The sequence below is a fragment of the Xenia sp. Carnegie-2017 genome, unplaced genomic scaffold (genome assembly GCF_021976095.1).
Source record: "Xenia sp. Carnegie-2017 unplaced genomic scaffold, XeniaSp_v1 HiC_scaffold_39, whole genome shotgun sequence".
NCBI lineage: Eukaryota > Metazoa > Cnidaria > Anthozoa > Malacalcyonacea > Xeniidae > Xenia > Xenia sp. Carnegie-2017.
In genome coordinates this window covers 34,328-55,789 of record NW_025813503.1, presented here as the reverse complement: position 1 = coordinate 55,789, position 21,462 = coordinate 34,328, and the positions used below count along the sequence as shown (strand labels likewise).

The following is a 21,462-nucleotide window of genomic DNA, read 5'->3' as shown; positions in this document are numbered from 1 at the left end:
TATGTTTATCAAAAACACAAAGGAAGAACAATGAATAAGAAGACGATTGTATATAAAAACACTTGGCCTATATTTTATGTCTATTTAAGTTCCATTATTTGACATCATGAAATAGCATAAATATTGAGAAACAATCATTATTGGAGTTAACAAAAGTGTTTTACACATTTAGAGACAACAGTTAAACGTGCTTGTATAGCTATGACTTCGCCTTCATATAACTCCCTAAAGCATAACACGTAGATATGCAAAGCATCAATCAGTTCCCATTTTTAGAAAAATTCAAAGAAAGTAATAAAACAATTCATGCAGGTGTTACTTAAAGACTCACACTCGTTGTCGTCATCACACATACTTAATAAAAATTAGTGCTGTCATTTTCACCAAAGGCGAATAAGAAAGAAGATCTATAATAAGACACAGTAACACGCTACATAATTTGACATGACAATTTACAACACACTCCCCACTTTGATTAGTCCCACTAATCAAGCATACTCCGCGTCTTCCATACAGAATCAAGAGCAGCGGCTCTCTTGCGTCTACCCTCATGTTTTGCCTCACTTCCTCTTAGCTTTTTTTCATTTTCTTTTCGCTCACATTCCCTTTAGTCGTGCTTTAACTAGGTGGGAAAGAGCTTTTGGACGGGACGATTGAGGTGAATGACTTTACCGTTCTTAACTAGCCTGACCTTAGCGCCTCTTACCACTCCATCTCTCCCTAAAAACAATTCGTCTATTACATCTGTCTTCCAATTTCCTCATTTGACATTATCCTCATAAACAGTCACGACATCTCCCTTCTCTACGACCCTAATAGCATTGTCCTTTTCCTGCTTATGAAACTCCCTTAAACCAACCAAATACTCTTTACGCCCCTTTTTCAGAAATGCATTTTTTTCTTACTGAAATACCGATACCGTTTTTTACAGAAGCCCTCATCAGACTTCTCTTCACCAGACACTTCCTCTGGCATGGACAACAACTTTCTCTCCGTCACCAAATGCGACGGAGTTAGTTGTTCACTACCCATCTCGTCGTACGTGTAAGTCAATGGCCTAGAATTTAATGTTGCCTCAACTTCTACAATCACTGTTAATAGTTCGTCAAATTTCAACCTAGCATTTCCTAATACCTTCTTCAAGCACCTCTTCACTGACCTAACCATCCTTTCAAAAAATCCACCCCACCAGGGAGCTCTATCTAGATTGAGTTTCCACTCTATCCTATTGTTTCCCAAATACCCTTGCACACTTGCATTATTATACAGGTTTTCTAAAGTCTTGACTGTTGCTTTGATTGTTTTTGCATTGTCTGATACCATTAATGATGGGGTGCCCCTTCTAGCTGAAAATCGTCTAAGACATCTCATGAATTCATCCGCAGACAAATCTTTAGCTAGGTCGAAATGTAAGGCTCTAGTTACGCAACAGGAAAACAATGCGATGTATACTTTGTCTGTCCCCCCTGATGTATTCTTCACATATAGTGGTCCAACAAAATCTACCCCTGTCTTCAAAAATGGTTCCGCTTGCTCTACTCTAAATGCTAGAAAGTTTGCTTTGTTATTTCTGCTAAAGTTGCTCTAACTCCGCTATGATGTACTTTTTTGTGGCAATGCTCAACTATTAATTCCGTCAATCTACCTTCCTTTGGTAATAAGATTGGAAACTTCGTTTCCTCTTCCAAGTCTGATTCTGCTAGCCTACCCTGACATTTTGGTAACCCCTCATCTTCTACTACCTTGAGTTGTACCTCTAACTGCTTAAAGTTATCCTCCTTCTTTAGCCTTTGTTGTGAAGCCTTCAACCAAAGTTTTCCTGCTTTACTTATCTCCTGACTCCCTAATTCTGGGAAGGTTAAATCTTCATGTTTCCCTTTGATCCTAGCGATCAAATTCCTGACAAATCGTGTGACCCATGCCGTTACCCGAAATAACTTCTCAACACTACTGTACGCTACTCAGCAACCTTGGTCCTGTCCACCAAAGTGATTGCTCTCCTATCCTCGACGCAAACATTCCCCTGCTTCCTAAATCAGCGGGATTTTCCATTCGTGGACAATGTTCCCACTTCTCCTTCTGTGTTATTGCTAAGATTTCATTTACTCTATGTCTAACAAACTGTTTCCACTCACCGCGATTCTGAATCCAATATAATGCTGTAATACTATCTAACCAGTACCTTGCTTCTATTTTCCCTACTTGGCCTACTAAAGCTTTCCGCACAGATTCCATTAACTTTGCTAACAACAGCGCGGACATTAGTTCTAAGCGCGGTATAGTAAGCTTCTTCAGCGGCGCAACTCTAGTTTTTGCTGTTAACAATTTCACAAAGACTCCAACACTCGTGCGACAAACAAAATATACTAGCGCGAAATACGCTTTCTCGCTTGCATCACCAAACCCGTGAAGTTCAGAAGATTGAATTTCTCCCTTCACACCACTATAGATGCATCTACTTAGCTTAATAGTCTTAACACGGATTAGATCTTCAATCCATTCAGTGTATAGACTGGCGTGCTTTCTGCTTATCTCGTCATCCCAATCACTCTTTTCTATGCACAACTGCTGGAACAAGATTTTCATCAAAACTATTACGCAGCTAATTAATCCTAGCGGATCAAATATCTTTGCAAGTGCACTCAGCAGGTTTCGTTTCGTTAGCTTCTTGTCACCCAAGTCTACTACAAACTTTTGTAGGTCGAACATGAACAGATCATTGTCGCAATCCCAGCCTATACCTAAAACTTTTGCGTAATCATCGTTATTTTGGATTCCCAAACTCCATTGTGTGAATGTTTCATCGTCTGGATCTGTTGCCTGCACGACATTGTTCTCGCATTCACGCTGTTCTATATGCGCTCGCACGTTTGCGTCATTTGTCATCCATTTCCTTAAAGTGGTTCTATGACGAAAACTTAACGTTAAAAAATCATCGATTTTAGCATTCAATAGTTTAAACACATATCAATTATTGCTTTCGTAAAATGTAAGCAAAAATAATAATATAACGAGGGAGTTATGAACATTTGAAATGTATTATTTTCATGTCCGCCATTAAAATCGGCCATTTTGAATATTTGCAATCAGCAAAGGTCTGTGACGTCATAGTCTTAACACGGCAAGAAGCGCACATTGGAAAGTATACAAAGTAATACATAAATAGAGCAAAAAAATGTCAAATTCATCGAGATCTAACTCGCTCTCTGAGTCTTCGATCGAGACAAACGCATCGATTTCTTCATCGGAATTTGTGACGGCAAATTCGAACGAATCTAATTCGGAAATTTTGCCATTTGTCGATAATATTGAACCGCTTGCTTCGCCCGATGAAATTGCTGAGTACGAAGCTACAGTCGCAGAAGAACGGCGGGTTGAAGACATGCTGCAAGATCGTTTTGATGCCCGTGCTGATGTTACTTCATGGTAAGATGTCATTCTTAGTGTGTTACTTTGATCTGAATCGTCTGCCGTTAGCTATGATAACTTTATGGAAACATACAATTTGGCCAATATTAAAGGTGTGAATGTGGCCATTGTTCGTTGGATCTTGTTGTCAACCCTCAAGAGTGCCGATGCTGCATGGAAATAGAGCAATGCCGTGGTAAAATATATCAGTTCGAAATCGATGAAAGGAAATGCATTTTGGATCACCCTGGCTTTAACGAAGTTTGCCTGGACGAATTTGTTCTTCAAGCAGCTTCGTTAGGTTTAAAGACCAAAGGTCTGGGCCGTCTAGTCATACCACCCAAATGGAATAAACGCTCAAATCAATCATCCGAGAAGTGATTCGAACATATCATAAATTGTATTTCGCGCGAACTCGGATTAAAGTTTGCGCGCTTCGTCTGAACAAATTTAACCCAAATTCTTCTCAAAGACTCGTCGTTTTGGCTTTTATGTAATGAAATGCCTGTACTTCTATCAGACTTATTACTGCCATCTTGCACGACACAGCGTGTTGAAGGCATGTTAAAAAAATTGAGTTATACAACCTTTTAAATCTCTATTTGTATATAATGTTATATTGCAAACAGCCGCGAGTTAAGACTATGACGTCACAAGGACCTTCCTTGAAAATTCAAATATGGCGCATTTTAATGGCGGCTCTTAAAGTTCAAGTTTTATCGCTACGTAACTCGAGCAGCCGTCTTTGTTGTGAATTGAACTTTCAAAAGAGTCCCAGAATTCACGCCAATCTTTTATCTTGCCCGAGAACGTTTCCACTCCAGTTTGGGGAGCTTTACTCTACAGCGTGCTCCACTGGATACCGTACTTGCTGATGTGTTGGCGAGTTCCTCATTTCGCTTGTTTGCCTCTATCGTGCTCAGCGCTTCGTTGATTTCGGCCAACGCGCCCAAAACGTCGCAGCTGTATTCTGATGAGCCGTCAATATCTGCAGAAATATCTTCATCTTTTTTTAACAAGCTCTGAATCTCATCGTCCAACTTCGAAATTGTATCTAATTTCTTAATAAAAATATAAGCCACATTTGTTCCAGTTCGACTTTCCTTGATTATGCATTATCGTTTACCATACTTCTCACCTTGTTCACAACTTTTGTGGCGTATGATTTGTGCCCACTCCTCGACTGTCGCTTTCTTGTCAGCTCCGACATCGTTAACAACCCTTTATCCTATTTCTGTGTTCTTCTTGAATACTGCTACTAGATCCGGCTCGAAGGACCACGTTTCGCACAATCTGTACGAAGTGCTGGTTCTCTGTTTTCAACTTCACTCGAACGATGGGACTGTATTTTGAAAATAATATTTAACACTTCGATAGGATATTTACAGTGGTTGTGCACGATTTTTACGTTAAGGAGTTCCAAGCGTTGGTTCTTCACGATACGGAATAATTAAACTGATCTCGTTAAGATTACGGACAACCATCCATCCTTAAACTGCGTTTTCGAACTTTATTTCCTTCTGCAATACGACTCTAATTTATCAAATTTGTATGACCACTTCATACACCAATAACGTCAAATTTTCCGAACTCCCGAACCAACGCTTGCAAGCTATATTTATATATAATTCTTCGGAAGTGGTTTTAGGCGTTTACATATAAATTGCAACTTTGCCATTCCGTTTCTACCTACATCCTACCGCAATGACGCATTGCGATGAGGAAGTGTTCTCTTAACATGACTTTACTATTTTACATCAATTTAATAATATCAGTTACATCTTATAATCTATAATAAGACACAGTCACATAATTTGACATGACAATTTACAACTTGGTCAGGATTGTCATGGTTGTGATTGTCATGGTCATGATGTCATGGTTGTGATAGTCATGGTCATGATGGTCATGGTTGTGATAGTCATAGTCATGATTGTCATGGTTGTGATTGTCATGGTCATGATTGTCATGGTTGTGATATTCATGGTTGTGATAGTCATGGTCATGATGGTCATGGTCATGGTAGTCATGGTCATGATGGTCATGGTTGTGATATTCATGGTTGTGATAGTCATGGTCATGATGGTCATGGTCATGATAGTCATGGTCATGATGGTCATGGTTGTGATAGTCATTGTCATGATTTCATGGTCATGATAGTCATGGTCATGATGGTCATGGTCATGATTTTCATGGTCATGATGGTAATGGTTGTGATATTCATGGTTGTGATAGTTATGGTCACGATGGTCATGGTCATGGTAGTCATAATCATGATAGTCATGGTCATGATCATCATGGTCATGACTGTCTTTGTCATGATTGTCATGGTTGTGATAGTCATGGTCATGATGTTCATGGTCATGATGGTCATTGTCATGATAGTCATGGTCATGATGGTCATGGTCATGATTGTCATGGTCATGATGGTCATGGTCATGATTGTCATGGTTGTAATAGTCATAGTCATGATAATCATGGTCATGATAATCGTGGTCTTGATAGTCATGTTCTTCTTCCTCATCCTTCTCCACGTTCAAATTATCAGTAATTTGTGGTTATTGAACAAATGCAAGCTTACCTCAACATGTACTGTTTTTATTAAAATGTTATGTTTAGTTATTTTACTAAGTTTTGAAATTTGTTAATTGAAGTATTATATACAATTTCTGCCAAACGTGTATTGTTAAATACAGTTTTGAACATAATTGTATATACCTGGTGTCATGCTGTCTTGGTGTGAATCCGTGTGATGAATATGTTAACTCGGAATGCAAACTCTTTAATAAATAGAATACAGCATACTGCTTTTTGTGACCATTTTTGTATGGGATTCCATCGTTGATTTTCGTAAGTCGAAATCTGAACGCGTATAGGAATATCACATTTGTTTACGTACAAGTAAACATTCTGATCACGTCCGACAGCAAATGCACATGGCTTTACGGCTGATATTCTTTTTATGATAACCGTATCATCTGATCGAGCTTGCAATTTATTATCCTCCAGGGATAAGGTGTACGATATACCGTTCGCATCGGCAAACCAAATAACCCCTTTGCTGTTCATAACTCGACAAATTCGAGCTTCCAATTTAGATTTGTCTCGGAACGCGGAAACGCACATTCAGAACTTTTCAGTAATCCGTTAAATAAGGGCATCATGCATAATGACTTTCTGTTTTTGACATCCTGTGCGTCCTCTCACTAGTAACCCCCCCCCCCTCCTCTTCCCTCAAACACACGGGTTAATTTTAACAATCCCAGACCTCAGTGTCACGTGTGGTCCATTACATGCCATCCACCGTGTTACCACGTGGTTAAATGAATTGTAACAAATTTGTAACAAAATGACAAACAACAAATTACTAAAACATTGATGTTGTTGGGAATGAAGAAGCGAAGATTTGGTGCTGGATAATGGAATGGATTTGGTGGCAAAGTAGATAGCACAGAAACAATTGAGGAAGGAGCGAAAAGATAGGTTTGCAAATGTTTATTCTTCTTGGGCTGTTGAAAATAATTTACACAATGGCAATTCTGTAATTTTTAGAAAATTAAAAGAAGAATGCAATCTAACCACAAGGACCTAAAACATGAGCCACAAATCCTGGAAATCCATATTTTCACAACAAGGCTTTACAAAGGGAAGTGCAAGAATCAGAAGGTGAACAAGTTAAAATCAATGGCATTGGCAGCCTACAAATTTTTGTCCAACTTTGTAAATTTCAGCACATTATTGTTTTTTATTATTCAATTTACTATTGTTTCTATTGTGAGTGAACAAATGGATTAATAAACAGTCTGGCTACGTCACTGCTTAAAATTAATTCAGAATAAATATAAAGCTTTTTCATAAATTAATATGGAGCATTTTTCCTCCAACAGAAATGAGACCTAAGTGGTTTAACATGGATGAAATTTCTTTCAATGAAATGTGACCCGATGACAAATTGTGGTTTCCAAATGATGCTAAGCGACAACTTGTTCAAAGGTTATTTTAAGTAGTGTTTTTTATATCAATGAATTTCATTGAGGTCAGTTTTTGTTCTCGTCGGGCAAAAAAGTGTCAGCACACCCATTTTTTTTTGGTCTCGTACACCCATGCTTGCTTGCAAATTCCTAAATAGATGGTGTTTTTTACAGAATACAGATTACAATGTAATCTGACTTTCGTTTTAATAAACACGTAATCTAATCCTAAATAGATGGTGTTTTTACAGAATACATTGTAATCTGTTTTTCGTTTTAACAAACACGTAATCTAATCCTAAATAGATGGTGTTTTTTGCAGAATACAGATTACAATGTAATCTGTTTTTCGTTTTAATAAACACGTAATCTAATCCTAAATAGATGGTGTTTTTAAAGAATACAGATTACAATGTAATCTGACTTTCGTTTTAATAAACACGTAATCTAATCCTAAATAGATGGTGTTTTTACAGAATACAGATTACAAGGTAATCTGATTTTCGTTTTAACAAACACGTAATCTAATCCTAAATAGATGGTGTTTTTACAGAATACGGATTACAATGTAATCTGTTTTTCGTTTTAATAAACACGTAATCTAATCCTAAATAGATGGTGTTTTTAAAGAATACAGATTACAATGTAATCTGACTTTCGTTTTAATAAACACGTAATCTAATCCTAAATAGATGGTGTTTTTACAGAATACAGATTACAAGGTAATCTGTTTTTCGTTTTAATAAACACGTAATCTACTCTTGTTTTTGAATAAAAAGCGCAGCCTTAAAAAAACGATAGCAGTGACAGTATTCCCAGCAAGTAATTTCATACAAAATTTCCTGGCAGCACCGTATAATGGTGGGAATTGTTTGAGATTGTACAACCGATCATTGAAATCGCCTCAACTGATCAATCGTCGATTATAATCGGACAGATCACAGGTTTGGCCATTCTAGGCAACATGTTGGATTCGTCAACAACATGTAAGTCAGGCTGATCTGAGAAAGGCCCTGGCAATTAAAGGAAGCGGCAATTCTCGGCATTTCACATCTTAGTAGATTTGTACGAATGCAATTCCTAAATAGTGCGCTTGAAATTTGTATTTGGATTTTGAATGCACATTTTTATTGATTTTGATACTTTTTATCGTATCATTAAATTCAACTTTTCATTTTTATGGCAATGATCTATTATGAAAAAACATAATCGATTGTCGCGTCGCCTGAAATTTTCTATCAATCATACGCTGCATGCAGGCTGGTGCTTTTCCAGCCCTGCTAAAGAGTATGATTGATAAAAGATCGCTTTCCTCCAATACACATCACATCATTTGCTTGGATAGATTGCCTGATTCATGGTAGCTCACTAAAGGCACCCGACTATTATTACTAAGTAATATTTTGCATGTGATAACCATTTTTTTATGAAAACTATTATTAAGTTGTTCAAATTATAAACTTGTTTTGTTCATTATAAGGAGGAGAAAACGACATATATCAGACATAGTATATCGGGACTGGTTACCAGAAGCACTGTATTGTGGCGAGGTTCTAGCGCCTTCTAAGTTGTGTTGTTTGAATAATTACAAGATTTGCTTCGAACGTAAAATATCGATTAAAAGGGCATCCCGTACAACAAGAACAGCATAAGAAATAGTAATTTGCCTTGAATTGTATTGCAAAATACTGTTTTTCTAAACCATTATATTTTGTAGATTTCAACTTAACCAACTAGCTACAATCCTACATGAGCCTTCCTCTACTATTTCTCCATCACTGTAATTTCTGTTGGTCTCTTGACCGACAGTGACTCAAACACTCGTACAGTAATGTTTTAATCATCTCCAATATAATTTACCTTAATAAGTATTTTCATTTAGTTATTGTAAATCATTGCGCTAAACAACAATAATATATTATGTATTATTACAAACGCTTTTATTTTTATTTTGAAATATATATACCTTGACCTAGTGGTTTATACCAGCTTTATCTTGGCTTATGCAAGAAATAATCCTGTAAATGCAGCACCACCATGTTCTTTTTGAACAGCTTCTCTTGCCTAAAACGAAATACTAGAAACGCATAACAACGATTAAATATGGGCTTACGACTTAAAACAACATGCTCAATAGAAAAGGAAAGTTTTTTTATACGAAATTTCACTGAAGCCGATTTTTACTTATAAAGAGAAAATTTTCTTCAAAAGAACTTATAGAAAACAAACATTAACCAAGCTGGACAGATTTCGTATCACTGTTGCTTGTTTTTATCAGAAACAAAAGTTTTCTTGCCGTAGTTCTTGACATTGAGCGTGCGGTGAAGGTATGCAGTCCTTAGTGACGCTAGTTATAAGTATATTATTGGCCGTTTTTATGTCTCTTAGATCGTCGGAAGGACAAAGACAGACACAAGACGAATTAACCGCCCATACTACTATGGCGTCTAATTGTCTTGACAGACGAATTAAAGTTGTTAACACGTCTCGATCAATTGATATAGACGTATAGTTTTGCGTTAAGTCCGCCCGTCAGTAGTATAGAGAAGGGGGGTCCTGGAGCCGGTGGAGCCGGTGGAACCTTTACGCTCCAACGGAAACGTTGCATTTCAATTCACCCAGGTTAATACAATTAGGTCCCTAAGGATTTTCGATTATGTTATTTATGTCTCTACATCATTCGGTGCATACAGGATAAAGTTTTTCTGTCGTTTTATTGAGCATTATACATAATATAAATCCTAACACGGTTTTATATGCACATGAAAAGCATGTGACTTGGACGAGATTTGAACTCGCACAATCGGGTACTAGTCCGCCGTTCTACCTGATCTACCAAGCCCACAGGGATTGGAGACGAGTCAATTCTCTTTAAGACTACGTATGGACGAGTTTCTCGCCACTATAGCAGTTACTGGATAGCACCTTGTTTCGACTATTTACTGGTTATTTATCGACTAGTTACAGGACTGCACCGTGTTTTAAGCATCATAAATGGTATTTATTAATACATCATTACTACTCAACTGGATCAAATTATATCGTTTACGTTCATGTTAAACAAGGGCATTCAAAATAACGTATCCAATATTATATTAATTTAAAACACGGCCTCAAGGCTCAAGCTCCAGTTACTTCTAAACCGAGTTAATAATGGTCCTTTTTTATTTTGGAGATTATAATTAATCTGTTAACTCTGTCCTTCGCACAGAAGACAAAGCGACGTACGCCACAACATATTGCATGATGCAATATATATTTTTAAATTCCTATACGAAAGCAAGAAATATCATCGATATTTTGATTTTAGTTGTATCACAAAGGCACAAAGATCAACTTTCGCAATACTCAATGAGCTGCAATTTTTAGGAAACAATTAAAAAGATTATTTTATTCTTGATTGCCTAATCACGCCACCTGCATCGTTATCAGTAGCAAAAACAAGACTGTCTTTCACTCGTATATTGCAAAACCTTTACTGTTCAATCAATGTAAGAACAAAAAATGGAATTAATTTGCTGAAAGTTTGTTTTGGGGTGGTATAAAAGGTCGGATTGGCTTCGCTACTGATTTTTATAACTTCATTGTATTAAATAAACTACATTATTTAATTAAACAATGTACTTTGGATGTAAAATTTTTCTAAATATCTCCATTTTTATGTCCTAAACTTTGGGTTGTAACAGCTTATATGCACGTGTATACGAAAAACTTTCAAATTAAAGAGAATTTGCTTCAAAATGCTCTGATAAAATTATAGTATTTGTTCAGAGGCGAAATATTCAACTTTATATTTTTTTAGCAGGTTCAGCAATTTTACCATCATAATAAATATATATGTCTAAATTAAACTTACACAAGCAATAATTAAACGTCTTTCTTCCTATAAAATATGATTAAGTAATTATTTATAATGAAGACTTCCTACTAAGTAGCTGCAATTGCTTGACGTTTATACGTCAACAACGGTCGGTTTCTTTTTTGTAATTTCTTGAACTAAAAGTCATCATTTGTACTTATCAATTGAATTTCATTCGTTGACCAAACCATAATTGTGTTGTGGCATTATCTGATGATGCACAACGATGTTTTTTGTCATAACAATCATAAAATCCAAAATTATCTTCTCCTCCTTTAGCTTGATCATTACATACAGATGATTCAAAACCCTTCAGATTGCATTGAGATGAACTATGGGTATTGTCTGTGTGAAAAATATGTTCGTCATTTTGCCAAAAAGGAATTTGGCAATCTTTACACCTATGCCCTCTGATATTAATAAAACTGACATTTAAACAAACTGGAAATGTATCGAATTTTTTTAAAACTGATGCATTTTCATGGGTTGCAATAACAATATCTGTTTCATTCCAGCCATTGTCACCATATGAACACGTGATGCGCCATAGTGTGTTTCCATCTTCTTTTATACTTTTCATTGCATTAAAAGAAAGTCTGTGATCTTCCCATGTTTCATTCATTTCATTTCGAGGAGAGTTTTCATAATATGCCTTATTTTTGTAGTGTTCGTTGAATTTTAAACTATAAGACATAACCAATGTCCAAATGTTGACTGGTCCAAACTGACAGTAAACTTTCACTTGTTGTCATCATTTGTAAATATTTTGTACCAGCCATCAGAAAGATCACGATAACTTTGACAAGACTTTGCTTTCTTTTCACAACGTTCACCAACAAATCCCTCTTTACACTCACATGAAGCACGTGTCTTACTTAGGGGTGACTTTGATTTACGACATTTTCCATCGTTATAGCAGTAAGTTGAAGTAAGACAGCAATCTATTACAACAAAGCAGCTTTGTTGATAGTAGTTTGATCGACACTTTTAAAATAAAAAAAATCAATTTTAGTAACACAAAAAACTTAAAGTTGTTTTTTATTAAACAGGATAGAACAATAATAATTGTTTTCTTTTTATTTTAAATTATTTGTATTAGAAAAAAACTATGGAACTTTTATTTGAACTATGGTTTAGCTATGCAGCACGATCTTATGGGTGTTGGGATGGGATGTTTGTGCTCATGCGTTTAAGTACTTGTCCCATAATAAAACAATTGATTTAAAAGGATCATTGTATGGCATAATATGAATTCATGATTGAGAGTATTCACCCTCTAATTATTCATATAGCTACGTAATAGAGATAGCTGCATAACTGATGTTATATGTTTGTGGAATGATTTAATTATTACCAAATGACACATCAAACTTGGCTTCCAGCTATTTTTTTAATTCTCTTTTTGATCTGTCAACGTTATTTGGTATTTTATCTATGATTTTTATATTCTTATACGCGTTAAGTTGGAAATGATCTTTAAATGCCTTAAAAATGAGATTATCTCATTGAAGAACGGCAACAGCATTGAAAATATTATAAATCTATGTGAGTGTTACATTTAATCATAATTGATTTAAGCAGAATGAAACTTAAACACAACAGCTCAATTAGCAGTCGGCTCTGATTATTAAGCCCTTATTATTCGAGCAGAAAGTCTTTACGAAAAATATCACACTGAACTTTTCTATCAGAGGCAGACGAAAAGTAATAGACAAAGGCAAAAATGTTTCTGACCCAATTAAAGCGCGCCAATTTCACGGGAAGTGACGTTTGCAAAATGGGGATCACCAATATTATACATATAGTCCACCCCACCAGTCGTCACCTTTTACTAGTATTTCTCAGAAATATGAGTCTAACTTTCTCTTATCATTCTTAGAGTTACGTGCTTTGAAATCAAAAGATTATCAGACACATAAAATTAAGCATAATCTGGCTTGTAAGCTTTAAAGTTTCGGACAATTCATACAATAAAAATTTGCACGACATTAGTGTTTCTGAAATACCTCATGTTGGTTTGCTATGTTCATTGTGAAATGCTGACATTGTCGTTTCTCATCTTTGTTACTTAGTTCGTCTGTTATCGTAGTGGAAAGAAGTTGGCAGGTAGAATCACAAATTTGAAATGATAAACATGAGCAGTCTTGTAGACACTTCTCCAGACATTTGTTAATCTCTGAGGCGCTGATGTTTCTCAAAATATAGTTTGAGGGCAGTGACGCAATACGAGCTTGGAGTTGTACATTGCCTTTAATAAAGATGACTGAAGATAAACACCATATATTGAAAAATCTAATCCAAAAGAGCATTTTCAAACAAACTTTTCCTAAAAAAATCAAAAATATTGAACTTTATTACGGTTATGTCAGTAGCCATTTTTTCTTGTCTATAAAGGGCACATGGCTGTAAATGTTGGGAAAATGCAAATTAGCAACAAAACTAGTAACAAAATGGTGTTCAAAGCTACTTCAACGAGAGGTAAAACAAAAGATGCTTAACAAAGTAAATTTTAAAGTTTAATGATGAAAGATGTGTTAGGGCTAAGTGCACCGTTAGGGTATGGGTTTGAATAGGGGTCAGGCTTTATAAATATGAAATTAAATTTAAGCTATATGTTCGGATTTAAAAAAACTTGCTTTATTTTTCCAAGATGCTTGGTAAACTGCATTTGAGCGTTTATTTTTTGATTGGTATTTTTTGCATGCTATGATGAAGTAACGAAACCTTTTCTCCAAACACAAAAAGGAATTTTTTATTTCTTATATGAATCAACACGCGCATAAAAAGAAACATGGATAAAAAGCAATTGAAAAACATGGCGTTAAATCACAGTTACAGTTCAAAAAATATGCAAAGAAAAATTATATGATCCTACCACTTTCACTTTAAGGCGTTTTCAAACTATGTGCTCTCTTTCTCTTGCGAATTATATGAGAAAAAGTGTCGACAGACCATTATATTAAGCGTTTCGGCAATTAACATATTTGTTTATCGTCATAAATTTAACATTCTGGTTTTTTTTACTATTTACACAGATGTTCTATTTCTTGCATGAAACAGTATTGCGGCCATCTTTTTAATGGTTTTCATGTCAGTGTTAGATTGAAAATGACGTTTGATATATAGCTTTAGCAAATATTAACATGGAAAATTTAATACTGCTATGCCATTTCGTCAGTGAAACTGTACATCTAGCAGGTGTAAAAATTGCATTCTGGTTACGCCATTGGCTGCTTTTAGCATAATTTAACTTTCCTAATGTTTTATTTCCATTTTTCCATTAAAACTCTGTTTGACTTTTTTGTACATTAGACACTCGGTCTGTTTAACTAGTTGTATTTCATGCTAAATTCATGCATTTTGAAAACTTAACAGTATTTTAAACACGCTTGTTATTTCATAAAAGATTTGTACCGAAAAAAGCACACTTAGCTAGAAAATCAATTAAAATGCACCTGCTATGATTGAAACCATAGAAACATATTAAGTTCACCAAACTTAATGCACGTAAAAATTTGCGTAACACCTTAATTGATCTTTCTTTTCTTTGTCCAAAGCAATCAAAATATAGCAAGGAATAATATAGCGTAGAAAACTTTTACTCCTTCTCAATATGAATGAGATAAAACTTCTCAAAAGCAGATAGCCGTACGCTACAAATCTAGTGCTTGTGACCGGTATCACGAAGTTAATAGGCCTGAACGACACTTATTTCAAGTTTTCAGTTAGAAACTTGGATACTAAGCTTTCTTGAAACTAATTTTATTTGACATGATTAGGAACATTTTTCTAAGAAGCTTTGCACTATCCTTGGATCCCTAGTGTTCTTTTGGATTCATTCAAACAACATAAAACCATACACACCAAGTCGAAAATACGTGATCTTATATGAAGCAATTAAGACAAGTAATATATGATAATATCCTCCCACCATACTAAAAAACCAAAAGTATAATCTTACTACATATTCAAATATTCAGAAGTGTAAAGCGTTTACAAAGGAATTGGAGGAGTGGAGAGATTTCAATTATTATATTATGGTTACTTAAGTGAAGAAAAACAAGATTAATGTGTTTTGAAAATTACTATACTCGCAAAAAATTTCGCCACCTTAATATTTCTAGTACTTTCATATACTTGGCTTGGATTCAAAATCGCCTTCCATGTCACCGTCAATTTTATAATTACTCATTTATATATATGCATGTAATTTTTTCATTAAATAGTTAGGTCTATTTTTGAAGCCATAAAATTAGATAACAACTGTGTTTAAAGAAACAGAATAGTTTTAAAAACGTCTAAGTTTTAGCTTTATATGTTTATCAAAAACACAAAGGAAGAACAATCAATAAGAAGACGATTGTATATAAAAACGCTTCGCCTATATTTTATGTCTATTTAAGTTCCATTCTTTGACATCATAAAATAGCATAAATATTGAGAAACAATCATTATAAGAGTTAACAAAAGTGTTTTACACATTTAGAGACAACAGTTTAACGTGCTTGTGTAGCTATGACTTCGCCTTCATATAACTCCTAAAGCATAACACGTAGATATGCAAAGCATCAATCAGTTTCCATTTTTAGAAAAATTCAATGACAGTATTAAAACAATTCATGCAGGTGGCCTACTAAAGCTTTCCGCACAGATTCCATTAACTTTGCTAACATCAGTGCGGACATTAGTTCTAAGCGCGGTATAGTAAGCTTCTTCAGCGGCGCAACTCTAGTTTTTGCCTTTAACAATTTCACAAAGACTCCAACACTCATGCGACAAACAAAATGTACTGTGCGGTGTTTGAAATGATCTGAAAATTTAATTTCAAACACCGCACTGCATATAACATTCTTTCATATGACAAACAAAATATACTAGCCTGCAATACGCTTTCTCGCTTGCATCACCAAACTCGTGAAGTTCACAAGATTGAATTTCGCCCTTCACACTACTATAGATTCATCTACTTAGCTTAATAGTCTTAACACGGTTTAGATCTTCAATCCATTCAGTGTGTAGACTGGCGTGCTTTCTGCTTATCTCGTCATCCCAATCAATCTTTTCTACGCACAAATGTTGAAACAAGATTTTCATCAAAACTATTACGCAGCTAATTAATCCTAGTGGATCAAATATCTTTGCTGATGCACTCAGCAAGTTTCGTTTAGTTGGCTTCTTTTCACCCAAGTCAACTACAAAATTTTGTAGGTCGAACATGAACAGATCATTGTCGCAATCCCAGCCTATACCAAAAACTTTTGCGTAATCATCGTTATTTTGGATTCGCGAACTCCATTGTGTGAATGTTTCATCGTCTGGATCTGTTGCCTGCACAACATTGTTCTCGCATTCACGCTGTTCTATATCCGCACGCATGTTTGCGTCATTTGTCATCCATTTCCTTAACTTAAACCCGCCTTGAGACATTCTAAATTTTGCCTTTTCATATAAATCGATCGTTTCGTGTGCGCTTATGCCCCGAAACTAAGTCATTGACAAGCGCTTAATTTGCCCTTTCATGCGTCCTAAACTATTGGCATAGTTACTTGGTAAATGCTCATGACCATGGCAATTTAACAGAGTACTTATGCCCATTAAACTCAATTTTATTTAATAATTCTTCGTGCACATCGTCAGTTTCCTGACCCCAAGTGTTTCTAAATCCCACAACTTGTTCACCTGCCTGTTTATGCTGTTTGTATTCTCCGTTGCAGTCTGCGAAACTAAATTAACATGTGCATTTTTGATTTTCGAGCTCCCTTTCAGTGGACCGCTTACAACCCATCCTAAACAAGTGTCAATCGCAAATGGCTCACCTTTTTGAACCTAATTATTTATCCTTTCTGAAAAGCCCAAAGGTTAACTGCTCCTATCAAAACATCCACTTCCAACATTTCCTGCTTCAAACTTGCATCTGACAAAACAAATTTTTCAAATGAGAATACTGCTCCTTAGCCATCTCAATATGCTAATTTTTTACTGTGCAAATACGTGGAACTACTAATGCCTCCAAATGAATTTTCAATCACCCTAACTGATGCGACCTCGCAATTGACGTCCTCTGTCATCTTACCTTCATTTGTTCCACCACCAAAAGTGTTGACCTTTAACCATTCCTGCCTTGCTACATTAAGCTTCGCATCTCGTTTTGCCCTGTTTGTCACGAAAGACTTCTGACTTTCCGAGTCAAAAAGCACTTGCACTCTCTTCCTATTCTGACCTACGAGAATTTCTTGCGCAGTCTGCAAGGCTACCCTTGTCTTTGTACTCACATGAACGTTACTCACATTTATCTTCTTTGTTTTCTCTGCGCTACCACTCTGTTTTTCAGCCTTCTCTTCGTCCTGTTTTCCTTTGTCACATATAGACACATGATGACCCTCCCCACATACATTACATTTAGTACGTGCACGACCATCTTTTGCTAAATGACCTTATTTAGACAAACAAAATATCTTTTAAACTTACGAGGAAGTTGCATACGTTCTGTCCGTCCTGTTATCTTTATATACTCTTATACTGTTTGTGGCATCAAAGAACTTGCGCAGCCTTGTCGTATCATTCTCGTTGTACACGGGCTTTAGCTTCATCATATCATTTAGATGTGCCCTTTGCACCATCACTTTGTTCCCGTATCTCCGTTCTAACACCTTCAGGGATTCTGCATAGTTGATCGAAGTCAGAGCAAATTCTGAAATTGCTGACTTGGCCGGCTCCTCCATCATTCCCCTCAGATAGGTGAAGTTGTCGACCTCAGACAATCCGTCTTTGTTGTGAATTGAACTCTCAAAAAAGTCCCAGAATTCACGCCACTCTTGTATCTTGCCCGAGAACGTTTTCACCTCCAGTTTGGGCTGCTTTACTCTACAGCGTGCTCCACTGGATACCGTACTTGCTGATGTGTTGGCGAGTTCCTCATTTCGCTTGTTTGTCTCTATCGTGCTCAGCGCTTCGTTGATTTCGGCCAACGCGCCCAAAGCGTCGCAGCTGTATTCTGATGAGCCGTCAATATCTGCAGAAATATCTTCATCTTTTTTTAACAAGCTCTGAATCTCATCGTCCAACTTCGAAATTGTATCTAATTTCTGTAGGAGTATAAGCCACATTTGTTCCAGTTCGACTTTCCTTGATGGTGCATTATCGTTTACCATACTTCTCACCTTGTTCACAACTTTTGTGGCGTATGATTTGTGCCCTCCTCGACTGTCGCTTTCTTGTCAGCTCCGACATCGTTAACAACTCTTTATCCTATTTCTGTGTTCTTCTTGAATAATGCTACTAGATCCGGCTCGAAGTACCACGTTTCGCACAATCTGTACGAAGTGCTGGTTCACTGTTCTCAACTTCACTCGAACGATGGGACTGTATTTTGAAAATAATATTTAACATTTCGATAGGATATTTACAGTGGTTGTGCACGATTTTTACGTTAAGGAGTTCAAGCGTTGGTTCTTCGCGATACGGAATAATTAAACTGATCTCGTTAAGATTACGGACAACCATCAATCCTTAAACTGCGTTTTCGAACTTTATTTCCTTCTGCAATACGACTCTAATTTATCAAATTTGTATGACCACTTCATACACCAATAACGTCAAATTTTCCGAACTCCCGAACCAACGCTTGCAAGCTATATTTATATATAATTATTCGGAAGTGGTTTAGGCGTTTACATATAAATTGCAACTTTGCCATTCCGTTTTTAACTACATCCTACCGCAATGACGCATTGAAAGGAAGTGTTCTCCTAACATGACTATACTATTTTACATCAATTTAATAATATCAGTTACATCTTATAATCTATAATAAGTCATAGTCACACACTACATAATTTGACATGACAATTTACAACTTGGTCATGATTGTCCTGGTTGTGATTGTCATGGTCATGATGTCATGGTTGTGATAGTCATGGTCATGATGGTAATGGTTGTGATAGTCATGGTTATGATTGTCATGGTTGTGATAGTCATGGTCATGATGGTCATGGTTGTGACAGTCATGGTCATAATAGTCATGGCTGTGATTGTCATGGTCATGATTGTCATGGTTGTGATAGTCATGGTCATGACGGTCATCGCCATGATTGTCATGGTCATGATAGTCATGGTCATGATGGTCATGGTTGTGATAGTCATGGTCATAATTGTCATTGTCATGATTGTCATGGTTGTGATAGTCATGGTCACAATAGTCATGGTTGTGATAGTCATGGTCATGATTGTCATGATTGTGATAGTCATGGTCATGATTGTCATGGTTATGATAGTCATGGTCACGATTGTCATGGTCATGATGGTCATGGTCATGACAGTCATGGTCATGATGGTCATGGTCATGATGGTCATGGTCATGATAGTCATGGTCATGATTGTCATGGTCATGATGGTCATGGTCATGATTGTCATGGTCATGCTGGTCATGGTCATGATAGTCATGGTCATGATGGCCATGGTCATGATAGTTATGGTTGTGATGGTCAAGGTCATGATGGTCATGGTCATGATAGTCATGGTCATGATGGTCATGGTCATGATGATCATGGTCATGATAGTCATGGTCATGATAATCATGGTCTTGATAGTCATGTTCTCATCCTTCTCCACGCTCAAATTATCAGTAATTTGTGGTTATTGAACAAGCTTGCCCTCAACATGTACTGTTTTTATTAAAATGTTATGTTTAGTTATTTTACTATGTTTTGAAAATTGTTAATTGAAGTATTATATACAATTTCAGCCAATTGTTAAATACAATTTTGAACATAATTGTATATACCTGGTGTCATACTGTCTTGTGTGAATCCGTGGGATGAATATGTTAACTAGGAATGCAAACTCTTTAATAAACAGAATATAGCATACCGCTTTTGTGACCATTTGTGTATGGGATTCCATCGTTGATTTTCGTAAGTCGAAATCTGAACGCGTACAGGAATATCACATTTGTTTACGTACAAGTACACATTCTGATCACGTCCGACAGCAAATGCACATGGCTTTACGGCTGATATTCTTTTTGTGATAACCGTATCATCTGATCGAGCTTGCAATTTATTATCCTACAGGGATAAGGTGTGCGACTTACCGTTTGTATCGGCAAACCAAATAACCCCTTTGCTGTTCATAACTCGACAAAACCGAACTTCCAATTTCGATTTGTCCCGGAACTCAAAAACGCACAGTCAGAACTTTTCAGTAATTGCGTTACATAAGGGCATCATGCATAATGACTTTCTGTTTTGGCTTCCTGTGTCCTCCTCTCACTAGTACCCCTCTTCCCTCAAACACACGGGTTAATTTTAACAATCCCAGACCTCAGTGTCACGTGTGATCCATTACATGCCATCCACCGTGTTACCACGTGGTTAAAAAAAATTGTAACAAATTTGTAACAAAATGACAAACAAAAATTACTAAAACATTGGTTTTGTTGGGAATGAAGAAGCGAGGATTTGGTGCTGGAAGATGGAATGGATTTCGTTGCAAAGTAGATAGCACAGAAACAATTGAGGCAGGAGCAAAAAGATAGGTTTGCAAATGTTTATTCTTCTTGGACTGTTGAAAATAATTTACACAATGGCAATTCTGTAATTTTTAGAAAATTAAAAGAAGAATGCAATCTAACCACAAGGACCTAAAACCTCAGCCACAAATCCTGGAAATCCATGTTTTCACAACAAGGCTTTACGAAGGGGAAGTGCAAGAATCAGAAGGTGAACAAGTTAAAATCAATGGCATTGGCAGCCTGCAAATTTTTGTCCAACTTTGTAAATTTCAGCATATTGTTTTTCATTATTCAATTTATTTGTTGTTTCTATTGTGAGTGAATAAATGGATTAATAAACAGTCTGGCTACTCCACTGCTTAAAATTAATTCAGAATAAATATAAAGCTTTTCATAAATTAATTTTATGCATTTTCCTCCAACAGAAATGAGACCTAAGTGGTTTAACATGGATGAAATTCCTTTCAATGAAATATGGCCCGATGACAAATTGTGGTTTCCAATGATGCTAAGCGACAACATGTTCAAAGGTTATTTTAAGTAGTGTTTTTTATATCAATGAATTTCATTGAGGTCAGTTTTTGTTTTCGTCGGGCAAAAAGTGTCAGCACACCCATTTTTGGTCCCGTACACCCATGCTTGCTGGCAAATTCCTAAATAGATAGTGTTTTTACAGAATAAAGATTACAATGTAATCTGTTTTCGTTTTAATA

General features: G+C 36.1%; 2 long non-coding RNA genes across 2 annotated transcripts; both read right to left on the bottom strand.

Moving 5' to 3' along the window:
* Positions 1–992: 992 nt before the first annotated feature.
* On the bottom strand, positions 993–21,110 carry LOC124455387. The gene is made up of 3 exons (XR_006951824.1): positions 21,101–21,110; positions 3,453–3,458; positions 993–1,074 (listed from the first exon to the last, which is right to left on the bottom strand). It is a non-coding gene; the product is annotated as an uncharacterized LOC124455387 (long non-coding RNA).
* LOC124455386 lies at positions 11,989–14,201 on the bottom strand. Its single transcript, XR_006951823.1, has 3 exons — positions 14,114–14,201; positions 13,245–13,564; positions 11,989–12,222 (listed from the first exon to the last, which is right to left on the bottom strand). It is a non-coding gene; the product is annotated as an uncharacterized LOC124455386 (long non-coding RNA).
* Positions 21,111–21,462: the final 352 nt, after the last annotated feature.